Source organism: Passer domesticus, chromosome 4, assembly GCF_036417665.1.
Source record: "Passer domesticus isolate bPasDom1 chromosome 4, bPasDom1.hap1, whole genome shotgun sequence".
Taxonomy (NCBI): domain Eukaryota; kingdom Metazoa; phylum Chordata; class Aves; order Passeriformes; family Passeridae; genus Passer; species Passer domesticus.
In genome coordinates, this window is record NC_087477.1 from 16852806 (window position 1) to 16870484 (window position 17679).

General features: G+C 38.8%; 1 long non-coding RNA gene across 8 annotated transcripts in view; it reads left to right on the forward strand.

Moving 5' to 3' along the window:
* Window positions 1-17679, forward strand: part of LOC135298613 (uncharacterized) — a 100269-nt gene that overhangs the window by 14962 nt on the left and 67628 nt on the right. For all 8 annotated transcript variants that reach the window (XR_010360633.1, XR_010360639.1, XR_010360640.1 and 5 more), the window contains exon 5: window positions 16657-16760. This is a non-coding gene — a long non-coding RNA (uncharacterized LOC135298613). The remainder of the gene's footprint in view (window positions 1-16656; window positions 16761-17679) is intronic.

Here is a 17679-nt window from a genome sequence, read left to right on the forward strand (position 1 = left end):
CAGGCAAGCACTGATTTTACCCAGGCCCTCAGGGCCTCCTGTTGTGGCTGAGGCAAATGTTGCTAATAAACGCCTCCTTCAAAGTGACTTTTCCAGCTGAATCGGAGGGATTCCAGTCACCCATTTGATGGAACTTTAACCAGAAACGTGTTGGACAAATTAAATGTGGGTTAGCCTCATGCTCTGGACTATATCAGGAGCCTATAAATGCAAAATGTTTGAGGCACAGAAGACCATGCTCTGTAATTAACCATTGTAGCTCTCCTCACAAATCAAAAGCAGCCTAAGCTGGGGAGTTCAATGTGTCAAGACATGGGCACTCAGAGGTTTTGGAGAAGGACGAAGAGGAAAGATGAATAGGAGGGAAAAGTAAACAGCGTTTTGTATACATGTATATTACTGTGAGCTAATAGCAAAAGCTTTGAATGTCTCACCTTGTAAAGGAAAAGTCACGAGCTCAAGTATTTTAATGTATACACTCAGATTTGTCATTTTTCCTATTGGAAAAAAAAGATTTTTACATTCCTTCACTTGGTGAGCTGGAAAGGTTTTACAAACCAGATATAATGGTTTGATCTACGTTTGGGCTGCTCCTGGAGTATTTAAAAATTTAGTTTGAAACAGCTAGTCAGTGGCCTGTTTGAGAAGCAGAAAATTGCACAGCTGACAGCAGCAAATATGACAGAGTAAAATAGTTGGTGGTTAACTCTGTTTTCAGGTCTCAGTATGGAAGGAAGGATTTCTTTGAGCAGACATCAGATAGGTTTTTTTTTTTGTGTTCCTAGTCTGGAGTTTGGTGTTTCAAAACAGGGGCTCTCAAGTCATTTAAAGAGAGAAAAAGAATTTGATGAGCAGGTACTGAGCCTTACCTCTTAATATGGACCAAAAAATCATTTTAATCCAAGTGCAATGAAATACTTGTAGACATTTATTGAAGAACTTCTGTCTTAAATTGTCTCAACATTAATAGTAAATGTGCTATAGTTATTCATCCCTCTCTTAGCCAGCCATCTTCTGGCCAGAATTTGATCTTGTTGATCTTAAGTTAATAATTTTTTTGAAAACATGTAGAAGTGTAATTTTTAGTGATGCTTAGGCATATGGATTAAATGCATAAATCTGACAGAAGTGAGACCTAAATTCAAGCTGTTGTGCTGTGATGCTGTTTGTGCAAGAAGAGCTGATACCTCTTTGCTTATCTGTCTTAATTTTTACGTAAAAGTAGCTTACAATAATGAGAGAATGACAGAATAATTTGCTTTTCACATAACGATAGTGATATTAATTTCATCTTGTCGTTCTCAATTAGAGTGTATGGAGAGATGGTGAGTGGAAGGCTCAGTGGGGAGGTAAAGCTGAATTGCTTTCCCCCCTTTTCAGTCTAAAACTGCTTCTTTATACTTATGATGCTTGTAAGACCAGAATATTGGTAAATGACTTCTGTATCTTGTCCAGAAAGTCACGGGCAGTAAATATGTGTGTGTGTTTGTGACATGGACAAGTGAATCTGGTGTCTAAGCACAGGAACCAGGAGGGATAAGCAAATGCTCTTTTTCCATTAGAGGAAAAAAACCCCAAAGGTTTATAATACTGCAGTTTTTTTCATTTGGGAATATGTCTAGAAGTGATGAATGTAAAACCAAGATGTTTTTGTCTAAGTTCTGTGGATAGGAAGGCAGGATTCCTGGTGAAAACACTCAAGTGCTGCTCCCTTCCATTGTGGTTGTTAGACATTGTTTGTTACCATTGAGAACGCTGTGAACAGAGATGGGAGGGAAAAGCAGCTCAGGAAGGACAATTAGTGTGGAGAATTCCTGAACCTGAATATTTTTTAATCTTCCTGGAAAGAGACTGGGACCTTTACATGGATCAGACATTGGACTGGTAGGGCTTACAGGGCTGGGAGCAATGAATCTTCATCTGCCCTCTTCACATCATAGGCTCACAGCTAATTAATCACTGCTAATTTCCAGATGGCCTTCCAGATCAGCCTAAGGCAGTGCAAACTTCAGCAAGCAAGCATGACAGGGCTCTGTTGTCCAAGTTTCTGGTAAAAGGAACACAATCTAGTGTTTTCTACTGTACTTGAAAGGCTGGAAAACCAGGAGCTATAGCGTTTTTCAAACATGAATACAAATGTTCCAACAATGATACTTGCCATGAAACTGTTTTCTGTAATGTGCATACTGTCATAAATAAGTTCTTCTAGAGCACTTGTTATTTCAGTTTCATCATAATGCTAGAAAACTTTCAATCCTAGAACTTGTTCACAGAAACAAAATATTTCTGAATGTTTCTGAACATTGTGTTGCATTTTTCCCTAACAGTTCCATTTGATACTACACATAGAAGGCATTAGTGCAAGGGGGTTTTCCCTTGCAAAAGAACGGGTTTAAATGCTGGAATCACTAAACTTTAAGTTGCCTTGTGTTAGAAAATGTAAAATTTTCTATAGTTGTGCAAAGAATCATAAGACACCCAATCCTGTGCCTCTCTTAGTGCAGATGGAAATATAGGATTCTTTACAAGAAACTGTTTAACAATTCTTGTCTAAATAATGGTGCTAAATCCAGCTTTTATTAAACTCAGCACCATGGAAAATTTAGGTGAGATGTAGCTGGGGATGTCTATTATGAGAATAAGGCTTTGTGAGAGTTTGTTTTTGAAAATTGAATGTGGGGGATGCAAACTCCCACAGATACGAAATTGAGCAGAATGTTTGCACAAGCTCTTGTGAAAGAAAACACCAACTCCGAACAGCTATGTTGCATAGTCTGAATATTTATATGATTTTCCTGTGTTTATTTATTTTTTTTTTCATGCCATGGCTGTTAGGGGCCTTCCTGTGCTGCATAATACAGTTATAAGAAGACAGGAAGTTGGAGGGGTTCTGGAAAGTAATGAGTGATAATAAGCATTTTAACTTGATTTTTATCTGGTTGGAACCCCACGAGTCTTTTAAAATGTCTTGTTTTTCTGCTGTATTTTAGGAATATGTTTTCTAAAATACCTGTCCATTTTGGACCGAAATAACATGTTTCATTTGAGGAATAAAAGTTGGTTCCTTACGGTCTTGCAGCTGTCCGAGGAACTATTACAGATTATGAACTGTTTATGCATTTTGTGACAGCTGGCAAGACTGCTCCTCAAAACCAACAATAGTAACCAAATGCTGGTTTTTATAAATTGATGTGTTCACATATTTTACTGCTGTGTTGGCCTGACTCTGTTATTACTTGCTGTCCACCACAGTTGTTAGTAAGAACATAAGAATGAGTTCATGGAAATCTAATATTTCTTTTGCACACTAAAGAATATTAAAAAAGTGCACTTTCTTGGCAGATAATACTTATCTGACATGGGTTTCTTTCTTAAACATGTAATATTAATTCAGGCTACACCTGAAATGATAAAGACCTAAGTGTTGAAATGAATTAGCCAGAAATTAATCCTGTGATCAAAATATTTTACATGCTTCTGTAATTCTTGATGGACCACTAGTAATCTTTACTTCCTTTCTTAAAATAACTTCTGAACTTATTTATGTTATAAAAAATGGAGTGTCAGAATGTGGATAAGTAAATGAAAACATATTTCTGTTAATTTTGGGATTATTCATTATTTTATCTGGAGAGGGTCTCCCACATCAGATCTGACTGTGGGCAAGTTGATTATTTTTTCTGGGCAGCTATTTATGTGTGAAATTCCAATTTCCCTTGGGTCAAAACCAAGTCTCAGTTTTGCTAAGTGTCAGATGCAAAGTTGAATCTGTTACATAGCTTGCACTCTTCAAATCTCTTCTGGATCTTCAAAACTAATAAAGAGTTACGAAGTGATATGTTAGCTGATGTCATTTTGTAATTATCAGTACAGGGGTGGTTTTTTTGAGTTACACTGCTGGCGTAAACATTATTCTGTCCAAAACCCTCAATAGAGTTTGAAAAAAAATCACCATCATAAAAGGGGTACATTTTTTATAAGTGTGCAGGAGTGAGCTGCCACTGCTGCTGGAGTGACAGAACTGCCCTTGGACTCGGCATGGGTGAACATGGAAGCAGAATTATTAATTGTTTCCTCTATGAGTAGAAAACAAAACAGAATTTTTCTTTTTCTCCTTACTCCTTGTAACTCTTGAGTCAACTCAGGTAGGAAGATTGTAGCTGTAGAAGAGTGGAACATCCTAGACAGGATGTAATATTTTAATCTTGCTTGTCCTGAAGAATCAAAACAAAAAATTATGTGATGAATATATAATCATTCAGGATGGTGAGTATGCATAATGAGAGAGCATTAGTATTACTAATTTTTTTTTTTTGGAAACTACTATTATATAATATAATTCCAGTTGCTGTGTTCTCTCATAGATGGGCCATAAAGCTGTCCAGTACTCACTCCTTCTACCTAGGAATAACAAGAAAGAGATGATTTTGCTTTACTGTGCCATTCTGTCCCACTGAGTTCCAATACTTAAATATGGTGCTTATTTGAGCCAAGTGTTTGTTGGTGGCTGTTGCAGCTGCCTCATAACTCAGCATGACTGAAGCTCCATCCAGCATTCCTGACCACTCTGGTCAATGTCCTTGCTCATTCCCTTTGACCCATCCCACTGCACTTGTCTGCATGAGACCATGTCTGCTCTGGCTGCCCTCCCTCTGTCTTCTCCCAATTTGTCTGCTGCTTTCCTGTTTGTTCCTTCAGCACATCATAAGCAGATCCTCTCCAGTTCCCCCCTCCTTTTCCGCAGGGTTTTGTGCCCCTGTTTTCCTCCTCTTTTACTTCTACGACTTAGCCTTGGATCATCTCTCAACAAGGGCCTTCAGTGTTTCCTTTAGTCCAGACTGAAATCTTTGTTGTTCTCCATCAGCTTCAGTTCTTGAATGAACCCTCAGCTTGGCAGAGGAGGGGAGCAGCTCCGCTCCTCTCCTCTGCTGCAGCTGCTGCTCTGCTGCTTGCACTGAAGTGATTCACCCAGAGATTTCCAAAGAAACATCTCGTATTTTTGTCTGAGATGTCCTTCATGTTGAGAAGGTGCTCCCCATGACTTAGGAAAGGCACTAGAAGGCTTCACCCTCTGATGTTTCTGCTTTGTCATGAGGTCTGCAGAAATACTGAAAGCAAGTATGTAGGTGGTGTGCTGAAATAATTGATTGTACTGTTGACTAATTTATTTTCTTTTTTTGGTACTATTGGGTATTTCTCCATATTTAGAGACAGCAGCTGTGTTCCTCGTATTTGTGAACTGGAGTCTCCTCAGTAATACAGATAATTATTAATAAGAAAAAAGTTTAAAATAGTGTTGTTGATTAAATGCAGCATAGGGTATCACATATGTTATAGAAATTAAAATGATAGAATTATAGAAAATTGAGACATTTGTTTCCATCCATGCAAAAATCTAGTAAAATCTGAATGCTTTCTGTATTCCACACGACTTTATGCTTTTATTTGTTAGCTCTCATTGGATACTCTCTGTTTTTCCTCCACCCTTGTGCTGATATTCTCTGGGGGTCACAGTGAATTGCTTTCAGGTTCTTTCCTAATGGCTTTCACTTGCCTTTCATAGTGTTTTAATACATTGGCTTGAATCTATCTCTGTTTTTCCTTATACTTCTTAAAGAAATGGCTGCCCTAGTAATCTTGTTAAATTTCTAAGCCAGTTGGACAATGAACTTTGCCAGATCTTCCTAGTTGATTTATTGAACTGAAATCTTCCCATCCTCCAGGGCATGCACTCTGATTTTTATGTATAATAACCTTATTTACATTGTTCTTTCTTATTTCTGGCCAAGCAATCCTCTTATTCTCCCAAATGGAGTACTCTGAGTGCTGGAGCAGAGTGTATGGTTTTCAGTTGGCTGGCCTTTTGGAGATCTAGGAGTTCCTAATCACAAGGGTTTCCTGAAGGATTAACAAACAACACATCTGTCCTTTGGACTCTTTTGACTCCGACCAAGACCCACTCTAGTAAGCACATTTGGGTTTCCTCCATCTGCACAAGACTATTCCCGCTGAAGTTTCTGTATTTTTCTCATCTACTTCATTTCAGCAAAAATGGAATGTGAAAGGAAGTGAAATTTGGACTACATTTAAATTAACCTAACAGTGCAATTGTTACAAGTGACATTACAAAGAACAGTGTTCTTCAAGGAACAGCAGTAAATTTTGATCCAGAAACGTGGGCTGTTCAGGTCAGGCACTGCGCTGCTGTTTAAAGGAGAGGCTGAAACTGAAATGAAAAAAGCATTTTATGAGTAAATCCAGTGTGGTGGACTACTATGTAACCCTTAGCACAAGGATTATAGCTCAGCTTCTTTGTAGGCTTCAGCTGTCTTTAAATCCCCTTTGTCCCATCATTTTTTTGTGTGTCCCAGGGAAATGAACTCCATTTTGAATATACTTGTTCCAATGAGAAAAGAGAGGCACCTGAGTAGATGCCAGCAGGCAGTTCTTGAGTGACTGAGAGGACATGACAAGGGAAGGGTAAATCCCTAAATACCTTGTTTTCTTAAGCATCTGCTACTCAGCTCGCTGTGGACCTGCTGGAAAGCAGCAGGGATAAAACAATTAATCAGGCTTCCTGTCCTAAATTGTTGGCATTCCTTTTTATGGATAATGAGAGCAGTGTGAGACATAAATGATGGATACATCATGCACATGAGCACTCATAGGACAGATTGTTAACAGTTGAAACGTTGTCAATATAATCCTGTAATGCTAAATGTCAGAAATGGTACAAAACATGGGGCCTCACACTGCTGCCACGGAATGCTGTTCATTCCTGCATGGCTTGCTCAGCCTTCTACATCCTTTGCTCCTCTAATCTGCCTTTAAAAAAATCTTAGGGAGGTCTTCTAATTCTTTTAAGTCTGCTTATTTGCAGCTTTTCAGCAAATGGCAAATACTTCTATTTATTTCCTTTGCAAAGCAGAACCAGAATTTGCAACTTTATCTGCTTCCAAAGCTGTTTTCCCCATAGATACACTCTTAAAGTCTCTCACAGGAAGTGAGAAGTCATCTTTCTTTCTTTTTTAGATTGTCATCTAGGACAACCAGGCATATGGTGTCCTCAGAAACTTACTAGAGGCAAGATGTGCTTAATCTGTATATTATGCATGATCTCTGAATATTTGGTAGCTAAATTTCTCTAATGTAGCTAATAAACAGTAGCAGGGAAGGCTGAGTTTTATGTAGAATGTGATGAAGAGGTTCTAAGCTCAGAACTAAAAAAGACAGAAAACTCTGCTGGAAAATATTAAAAAAAAATTGTAAGTTTGAACCACAAAAACATTCACCAGCCTATTCTAGTCTTTCACTGTTTTCAGGGATCATTCACCTTTTTACTGGTTGCAAGTTTATTGCTGTTTTATCATGAGGATTAGCATAATCATGCACTGAGCCCTAAACTTTAGGAATAATAGCAGAAAGCTTATTTGCAACTGAAAACAGGCATTTTCAGCTAAGACTGAGGCTTTTTGGACTTGCTGAGCAAACAGCAAGGGAAATCTTGCATTTCAGCAGTTTATAGTGCTGGATGCTTTTGGCTGTAGAATATGAAGAGTGCACAGTGATTAATCATATTTATACATACTATAGAGCAATGTCTGCGAGAAAATAAAATGTGGTACAGCAAAGTCTGCCTCAAAATCAGCTTTTTAGGGTGAAGCCAGGGACTGTGTGGTGTACAACACTGAGGTCACAGGTACAATAATTGCAGTGCCACACTGTGCTGAAATTCAGAAAATAGCTTATTGCTGAAGTATACATCAAAGTCCACACGGCATTGTGTCAGATCAAATAAAAGGACATCATAAGTCTATGTTTCATGTTTTAGGGGTTTCCTCTTATTAAATGAACTTCTCATAACCTTTCAGGAACAGTATCAGTCCTGTCCAGGTTTCGAGACTTGCTCTGTTTCTCCCCTTCTAAAGACAAAGAGTAAAAAATGTAGTCTTTGGTCTTCATATTGCAATTCTCATATTAACATCATCAATAACTTTATGGCAAGAGTTTTAAGGAGCCACTTGAGATACCATACACTGTTTGCCCTTTAGACAAATACTCTGCCTTTACCAGTAAAAGGATACTCTGATGTTGTTTTATTGATCTTCTTCCTTGCATTTGGTTTGGTGGTGAACCTATGTACTTTGTGTTTGAACATCTGGGGCAGCGTTTACGATGAGAAAGTCATAAATTTTACTTTTTATTAGCTGCCCCTGGTTGCAAACAGATTCTCATCTGAAGATCTAACCTGCCTAGGTCAGAGACATAAATATTTTGGCAAGATTTGCTATCTCGCGTTACTCCCAATTTTCAATCCCCTTCCTCACCCCTCAAAATATTTGAGCCATTCCAAACTTCCATCCACTGGGCCCCACTGTAATTTGCTTAGAGGTCATGGATTTCCCCTTTCCAGGTTTCCCTGTTAGTATCTGCTGTGCTGTCTGGAACAGAGCTTCCTACATTGTGCTGTGTTAACACAATTCCTAAATTTGACACCAAAGGATGTGTTTTGGTTAATGAACAACGCAAATTTGGCATGCTAAATACTTCACATCCAATCAGGCACATCTCACTGGCAGCCTTGAAAAATATGGCATAACACTTTATCCAAGCAATTCTCCCACTCAGTTAGGAAATGCTACAGACCTTTTATGGAAATACAAATCAATGTTTATCGTGTTTCCAACCAACATGGGTAAGAACTGTGAATTCCTAAACCATAGCAAAGGAAATCACTTGTGTAATGCCTTATACTGAGGGCTGCTTCACTGGCAGCCCACGCTGCTTGCTTGCTTTCAAGACTGAGTAACTTTTCTTCAGGCAACAATTCCCTTGTTTCTCATAGCCGTTCTGATATGCTATTAATCTACTCTAATAGGAGCAACCCCAAATCCCTTTACTCCCTAAGAGCTGTTTGGCCAATATGTCATCCCATCTGGCCTTTTTCTTAGCACTGAATTCCTGAGGCAGTACCATGCTAAAACTGGTTGAAGGATGAGGGCATAATTCTTTCTAAGTACACATCAGTACCAAAATGTGCCCTCCCTCTTTCACTGTCTTACTTTATATGTTGTGATAACATTGCTTTCAAATTCAAAATGTCTATATCATATTTTTGAAGTGTGCTTAAGTAGTAGAGAATGTTCCGAAAATTTATTGGAGGCCTGTAATTTACTTCATACCTGGCTGAGATTGCCAGATGGTTCAAAGTGAAACTTAAAACTATGAAGAGAGAATTCCAGTGTTTCCATTGGTGTTCCTAGTGAAGGCATGTAACATGAAGTGCACCATCAAAAAAGCCCCCTGTTGTCAAAAGTACTGCATTAGTAGCCCCATGTGCATTAATTCAGAGAAGAAGAATGTCTGAAATGCATTGTATCCCTGCAATCCAGCCTGAGAATCATTTCATTAGTGCAAAAGAAATCACAGTTTTCTCAGCTGTGACCCACTGAGGGTAATATGGGAAGTGTAAGGTGCATGCCGTAGCAAGAAGGCCATTTTGTTGTCATGGCCAGGTGGAACCCAGAGGTTGAAAAGTGATGTGAAAACCTGGAGTCCAGGTTCTGATCTGTTGTGGCTGTGTGTGGACCATCAACATGGCTCCAGAACTTTCTGCTTTGCATTCCCTGAGGAGCTGAGTTGGAATGGTTATGGTCATGATCATGATTGGGTTGGAGTGGATAATTTTGCACCTCTGAACTCTAGTATTACCTAGGGCCTGCAGAGAAAATGCAGGTTCAGAGGTCAACATTTCAGTTGAAACTAAAGCTTGAAATATTTCACTGCCTTTGTTGTAGTGTTCAATATTAAGAATGTTGTAGCAGGTGTCCTCAAGTGTGGCAGTCTAAGTGTTTGATATTTTCTTCTTCCTGAAACCCAGTATCTGTTCAGTGCTTTCTCAAGAGAAGACTGTTGAGAGTGTGGTAAGAGTTGATGCTCTAAAGGTGATACTTTCTTAAGTACATAATCTTGAGGACTTGGGTGGGTTTGGTGTTAGTAGATTTGAGGATGTTTCAGCTCACTTTTTGTGGTTTTGAAAGACACTGTGAGTTCAAATTCCTTTATTGTTATAATCATCCAAGGCAGAATTTCTGATCACTACATTCTTTCCAAATGCTGCTTTTAATTTTCTTTTTTTAAATCAGTTTATTTTTTTGGTGTAAATTAAGTGACATCTTTGGTGTGCTGGTCTAACCTACAGCCTTTGTACACTTATAAATCCATCCCTGTGGAATACAGTCTTTCTTGGAGCCCCTTCAACCTGGTTTAAGTAGGATAAACTAGAAAAGGACACCTTGCTTTTCCTCTGCTCTGACAGGATCTTCACTCTGGGGATCTGCACTGTAAGCACAAAGGTTTCATGCTCCATCTGTGCAGTGCTGCTTCCTTGGCTCAGTGTCTGAGCCTTACATGCATTTTGTAGGGTATCATCTATAAACCCTAAACACACCACCAGCCAAAATGAATTTTCTTTCCTCTTCCCCATTTCCCCATTGATTCCAACAGTCTAAGCGTGAACTTGTTCTCCCATAAGACTAACAACTGGATTTTGAGTCAGGATCATTTGAGTTTCAATTTTCTTTTAGTCCATATGAAGTGAGAATTATATTCAGTGATCCAATGAAGTTACTAGGATATAAAAAGATGGGAGATCAGGAATCAATGTTCATCCAGCCAGTCATGCTGGATGTATATAGGCACTATTTAAAAATAATTTATTTATTTTTTCCTGTAAAACACTGTAATAACAAACTTCTATGAAGTCACATTTGTGCATGATGATTTATGCCCAGTGATTTCCACAGGTAGATGTGGAGCTGTTTCTTTTCTGCTCTTTGGAGATTTGAAGTGTATTAACTTTATGAACTTCGTGGGAAAATTATTGCTTTTTAGAGGGATTACTCAATTACCCACTTAAGGCAAAATGCAATAAATCTTATGTTACACTAAAGCCAAGCATTAATCAGTGGGCCCTGAAAGCATGACAGCTCTCTTCTTCTGAATGTCCAGCAAGCTTAAGACAGTATTCATTGTCTTCATTTCATTCCCCAGAGCTGCAGGTGATCAATTCTTATTATTCTGCAGCAGTTTTTACTTACCAGCCTCTGTCTTCATCTTCGGAATTTGCTGTAACCCCTACTTGTCCTTGTGCATTTTGATTGAAGTTTAAATTCTGTTTCCCTGTGAAGTGAGGTCAGTACATTCATGCAGACAAAGCCAAAATATTTTCTACATCACTCCAAAAATTATACAACATTTAGGAGTAATTTTCAATATTTTAAAAAAATATATTTAGTACAAATATTCTCCGTTTGAATAGTTGATTTTCAATAGTGGCAAAAACTTATGAAACTCAACTTTGGTGCTTTTCAGAAACCTTAAAATCCAGATAAGAAGTTGCCATTTGTTCTATCAAAGAAATACTTTCAGCCTAAATATTAAACAAAAAAGTACATTCCCATATCATTTATGGTTTCCTTGTTAATGCATGAGAATATTTTCAGTCTAGAAAGGGAAAATGAAATATTTAGGAAAGCAAGAATAAGAAAACTGTTTTCTAAGCAAAACTTTTGTGTGAGGTTTTATTTTTGCATTCATATTTTAATGTATTTTGCACAGCTAAGTACATTCCTGGCAGTTACACTAGACAGCTCGTTCCTCCTCAGTGTCTGTGTGGTGAAGAATTGCTTGCAAAGTCAGTGCAAGCAGCTTTTTGTTTATTTGTACTGGTTATCTTACAGGCTGGAAAGATCCTATTACATTATATCATTGCACTCTGATGAATATCAACAGTAATGAGAAGCTAAGAAAATATTTTTCGAGGACGTAAGTTAGAGCTGTCTCGCTGATGAAAAAATAGAAATATTCAACTGCAAGAAGAAATCGGGATGTGTTTCCTTGATTTTTGGGGCCTTTCTTGCTGTCGTAGTCCAGGCGCTTTTATTGCCAGGTCAGTAGGTGGTGCCAGAGTCAAAGTAACCTCTCCTGGCTCGGAAAGGCACTTGCTGTCTTTGCCATTGGTGTTAGAATGGCATTTTGAAATACTGTAAAGATGCTGTTAGTGTGTGTAGATATGCAAGAAAGAGGTTTTGTGTTAGAAAGCTCTGTTTCTGAATTTCAGGATACTTGATTTCGTCTTTAAATGGTTGATAGAAGCTAGCCTTAGAAAGCCAAGGGCTGGGATGTCACAATCTGGGAATAAGCTGGTCCTGAATCTGCCTTATGTGATGTCTGCACATTTTATATGGGAGAGCAGTTGCTGCAGGAAACAGAGGGGAAATACAAATTTTAAAGAAATCAAACTGATGGAACAAACCCTCACACATGCCAGCTCAATCTGTGTTAGTGTGTGAAGATCCCAACTGGAATGCAGGTTTGGATGCAAAAGTACAGAGCAAGTTTCATATTGGTTCTGTTTGATAGCTACATTAGGGCAAAAGGCGTTTTTTCCTAAGCTATAAAACTATTTGAAGGTGAGATCAAATAACTACCTAGGATTTTTCTACATGGGAAGATCTTTACTAATTTTGTGGAGGACTGTAAAAGTTTTTAGCATTCATTTGCTTGCAGGTATTTCTCAGAGGGAGACAATCAGTGTGCTGGCTTGGTCAGCTGTGTGTTGTGTTTGTGATTCCTGATTGTTTATTTGTGCAACTTGGGTTGTGTGTAAGGCTGCAAACTTCTGCTTTCCAATATTTGCGCTGGGTTGATGTGATGCAGGACAAGCAGACAAACACCTTCAAGCTTGCAGCATCTTCAGCCTTGCTCACACATCCTGGCACAGTATTCTTTTAGTGTCGTAGCCACGTGGCCAGTGGTGTTTGCCCAACAGGATCTCATCTGGCATCTCTGTGGTAAAGATAATTTCAGAGACTCAAAAATGTTGCTGCATACTGCCTTCAGGACAGGACAGAGGGATTTATGGATTGCTGGCTACAGTCCAGGTTTTATCTGGGACAGATGACATTCTTTAGTTATCCACTTTGAAATGCAATTAAGGACTGGCCTAGTTTATCATGCCCTGTGATTGACACTGCAGCCTGTGAGCTGACTAACAAAATGTGTGACTGTGGTGCCATTCTGCCAGCAGGCAGCTGGGGCCACCATCTCCAGCATAACTTGGGTTGTCTGGAAGATCCGATCCCCTGCCAGCCTGAACATGGGACAGATTCAGCCATGATTGTATGTGCTGTGTGTCTGACTCCCACTGGAAGGATTATTCAAATAACCAGTCAGGAGCTTCCTCCTGACTTCACAGCTGTTTGATCCTGGGAATTGAAGCTGTGTGTTTTACTCCTTCTAGTCCCTGGTTGTTCAAGTAAGGATTTTAGAGTTGTATTGAACTACAAAGTGTTTCAGTAGCTTTCCAGGCAGACTCGGTGACAATTCATGCATCCCTCCAGGCTTCAATGTAGCTGCCTGGAAAAAAAAAAAAAAAAAGCTTTTTGGCCACAGTTTCATAGTATGGTTTAGGTGGTGACAGGAAGAACCATCATCCTGGTGCTAGAAAATTGTGGTTTTGACTAATTAAATTTTTTTAACCCCCCTGCAGTCTAGTGGAGTTTGAAAAGAAAGGTATCTTCTAACAATACTGAGGGTTTTTTTGTACAGCTTCCTTCACTTAAATAACTTTGTACTTTGCAATCAAAAATAGTAACCAAGGGAGGAAAGTGATTAGTCCAAGACTGTGTATTAACTAAGCAGCAGATCTGGACTAGAACTCTCTCTTTGAAATCTCCATGAGTTATCCACAGAGCAGTTCAGAATCACTGCATTAGCCATAGCCAGGTAGATTTAAAAGAATTTATAAATGGAATAACCATGTGCTAATGGATATGAGCACATCAGACCATTTCCATGTTTGAAGAGATTTGTGTGCAGAACTCTGTGTAATTCCTTCACATCTCTGCATTCAGGCATTCCATTCTCTGCAGACCATCCAGAGGGAAGGAAGTGCTTCCTGCATGCAGGTAGAGCACTGCACAAAGTAATACAGAGGTAATTTTAAAAGCCAGACAAATATTTATTTACTGGCAGGATCCAGTCTCAATGCCAGTCCAGGTCATCCAGAAAGGAAACCCCTCCACACTGCAGTGACAGTGAAGTAGTGTGGCTGCTCACTAAGTTCAGTGATGGATTAGCTCAATCACTTCCTGAGAGCCCAGAAAGCCCTGAACTGCAGAGGACCACCCAGCTCACTGGCTGCAGCCTCTCCAATCCCAGGGAATATTTCTGACATCCTCAAACAAAATCTGTACTGTAGTGAAAGGTCAGTGTGTGCTATCTTAGAGGTCTAGCAGGGAGCAGAGGAGCCCAGATGACTGTGTGTATTTCATCTTGTGCTGTGCCTTGTGACTGGGTATTTTCTTCAAGGTTTTGTGGATAAAATGGGTCTGGCCAGATAAAAGTGACTGGAGAGTTATAACCACCTAAAAACCCCTTTGGTCTCCAAGGCTTGGAACCTTGTGGCTGCAATACTCTAATGGAAAATATTTGTGGGCTGGTTAAATCTGTGGCTATTGTAAGTGAAGATAAAAGAAATATTTAATAATATGTTCCTGCTGTTGTCCAGCACATTGCTGGCTGCATGAAAGTCCTCTCTGTAGCCAGTGGAGGTAACTCAGTGCAATGGGGTGGGAAAGAGGGTGTCACTGCTTATAATTCAATTGTCACAGAGTGCCTGGGGTCATTCCAGCAGACTGTGTACAGCCTGGAGATCTGAAAGGGCTTTTGGTGATGTGAAACATGCATTGCTAAATGCTGGATTTGATTTGTTTGTTGGAAGCTCAGAATAAAGAGGATAACTTTAAAAGGGGTGTTAATTCCTTGGCCAGGGACAGTTGCCATCTCTCCAGAGGCACATGTGTACAGGATTAGCTCCTCTCCTAGGCCCTTGAAGCTGATCTGTAATATGAAAGAAAAATTTTGAAATGAGCAGAATCTGTGCTGACCTTCCCATATGAGGGGTAAGACTGGGCAGTGACCATGTGGGTGGCAGAGGGAAGTTTCCACGAATTATGGGTGGGAGCTTCTCTAATAATTTGCATTTATAGTGGTTGCAGTTGCAGAAGGTTGGATCACTGGCAAAGGCAGTGTCCCATCCCTGATCCTTGTCCTTTTTTATGAGTCCTTGTTTTGGGTACTTAAAAATAACAGCCTGCATGATTCAGTGTGACTTCAAGTGTGCAAGATGCCAGTCTTGTGATCAGTGTCAGGGCCATGCCTATTGCCTTGGACACAGAACTGGGATTTATCACAGAGGATTGTGTGTCACCATCAGGACATCCACACGGCCCACTGGGATGGTGATCCATGCAGAAAGCAATGGGAGCAGCTTGGTGATGCTGCCAAACTCAGGAAAAGAGGCTGTGGATTCATGAGTGCACAGCCCTGCTTCGACACCCAGCATTGTTAGCTGTCCTTATGAAATCCTCCTGGGACAGCACTGCCTTGAAAGATGCGATCTGCAGATGCTCAATGTGGGCTCAATTTCCCCCACATCATGATAAAGTTAGATAAAGTATTTCCATTTGGTTTTATCCATGGTGAAAATTTAAAAAAAAAAATGTTAAAGCATAAATAACCTCATATAAGATTTTTGGTTTTTTTTAAAAGAGGTTGTTTTCCTTCATCTGATCCAGGCTTTCATCTCCTTAAATGTACATATGGACATGGTCAAACTTCCTCTGACTAACTTGGAAGCTATTTGAATATTGCAAGTGTGAAATCGTGACCACACGTGTTCTATTAACACTTTGCATAGGAGAATTGTGTATGTGAGAGGAAAATCAGATGCATATATGAGGTGAAAATGGAAGCAGTTGGAAAAGGTTGGAAAGAAACAAGGGAGACAAAAAAAGAAAATAATATTTTGTGTATATATAGCAAACCACATAATATAAATTTTTATATATGTAGAAATTATATATTTTATATATATATTTATATAAAATATAAATTTTGTTATCTAGGCTGTCTTCTAGTCCATCATTTCTCAATACATCAGAAAATTGTTCATAATGTACTTCAAAAATAACTGATTCATACTTGGTAGAAATACTGCAATGAATGATTTTAATTTGCAGGCAGCAAAATGATGGTGAGAGACTGAAAAACATAAATATCAGTTCTTTAAGCTATCAAAACTGTGCAGAGGTCAAAAGATTTTTCCATTTTTGGTGTAATAGAAATAAAAACTTTCAATGTAAAAGAAAAAGTTAACAGACTTCCTCTATATTTTGAAGTATAGATGCTATTTCTCTCTCCTTTTGTCCACCTATTTAAACATACACACACTTCATGCAGCAGTGGTAGATATAGGAAGAAATATTTCAAATATCAGATTCTTTATTTTGTGAGATGCTTTCATGCTTTTAAATTTTAAAGGTCATGTCTGTCTGGTGGTTTTTTAAAATTATTCAACTCAACACCTCTGAGGCTCCTTCACACTGTTACAAACTCACATTTCCCACAGTTTTTGCGACTTGGCTTTTGAATGGATTTTGATGGTTCTGGTACTGCACTCACTTTGACATGCAAGTCCAAGGTATCCTTCTGCAGACCCTACTGCAATCAAAATCCAAAAAAAATGGTTTTTAGCATAGCTACCACATTTTCCTGACAAGTAAGATTTTTTCTTTCTCTTTTCATTTTAAGCTTTCCAAATAAAGAGTTTTATTGAAGGGAGAACATTTTCTCTCTCATAAAGGGAGAACATTTTATGGAAAAGAGGAAAGGGCTTCCAGGCAAAAAATGAGAATGTGAGTAAAAACGTCTTTTCATTTTTTCTTTCTCTCTGAAATGTAGCATGAAGTGAGGGCAGTGACTGTGATAATACAGGGAAATGATAAATGAAAGAAAGGACACTTCAACATAATCTAGATAACAGGAAAATTTTAAATGGACAATTTAACATGAGAGTCTGCATGGAATTATTTTTCATTAAACAATCAAAGCTTGTGATAATGCAAATGAAATCCATTTTTAGCTGCAGGAAATTTTGAGAATTTCAGAGGAATAGAAAATATGAGAATAATAATATCATGATGGTAATTCACAGTAATTACAGAAAAGCATAATTGCACAACACAAGCACTAATCAAAGCTCAGGAGAGTATGCTGGCATTCATTAGGATTTCAGAGCTATTAGCATTTACCTTTGTCATTGGGCACAACACAACAAGCATTATTAATTTCATGTCAATCCAGAGCATAATTTCCCTGATCAGATATCAGTTCATACTAACAAACCACCAAGATTGACTTCTCTGACTTCTCGGGTATTTTAACAAGAGAGCTTAACTGGGGATAGCTTTGGAGGTAGAAATGTTGCCCTTGAACTTAGGTGATCTCTGAAGGTTTTTGAGCTATCCTATGTATATGCAAATTCCATCAATTTTTGTGTATCTGCTGGCCTAAAAAAGCTTTAGAACATTGTCCATGCTGTCCTTCTTCCTATCTTACAGGAAATTTTGTGAGCTTCATCCATCCGTGTGTGTTAATAATCTAATTATTATTGAACTCTGCAGGTACCTTGTGCTGCTGTGGTACAAGTGCAACTCATCAGTTGTGTTCCCTGGAACTTCTAACCTGATGGACAGCTAGCTCGTCCTGCATATTCTCTGTCGAGAATTTGTGTCATTTTCTTGTTGGGTTTTTATCTCTGCCCCTGCTGACTAG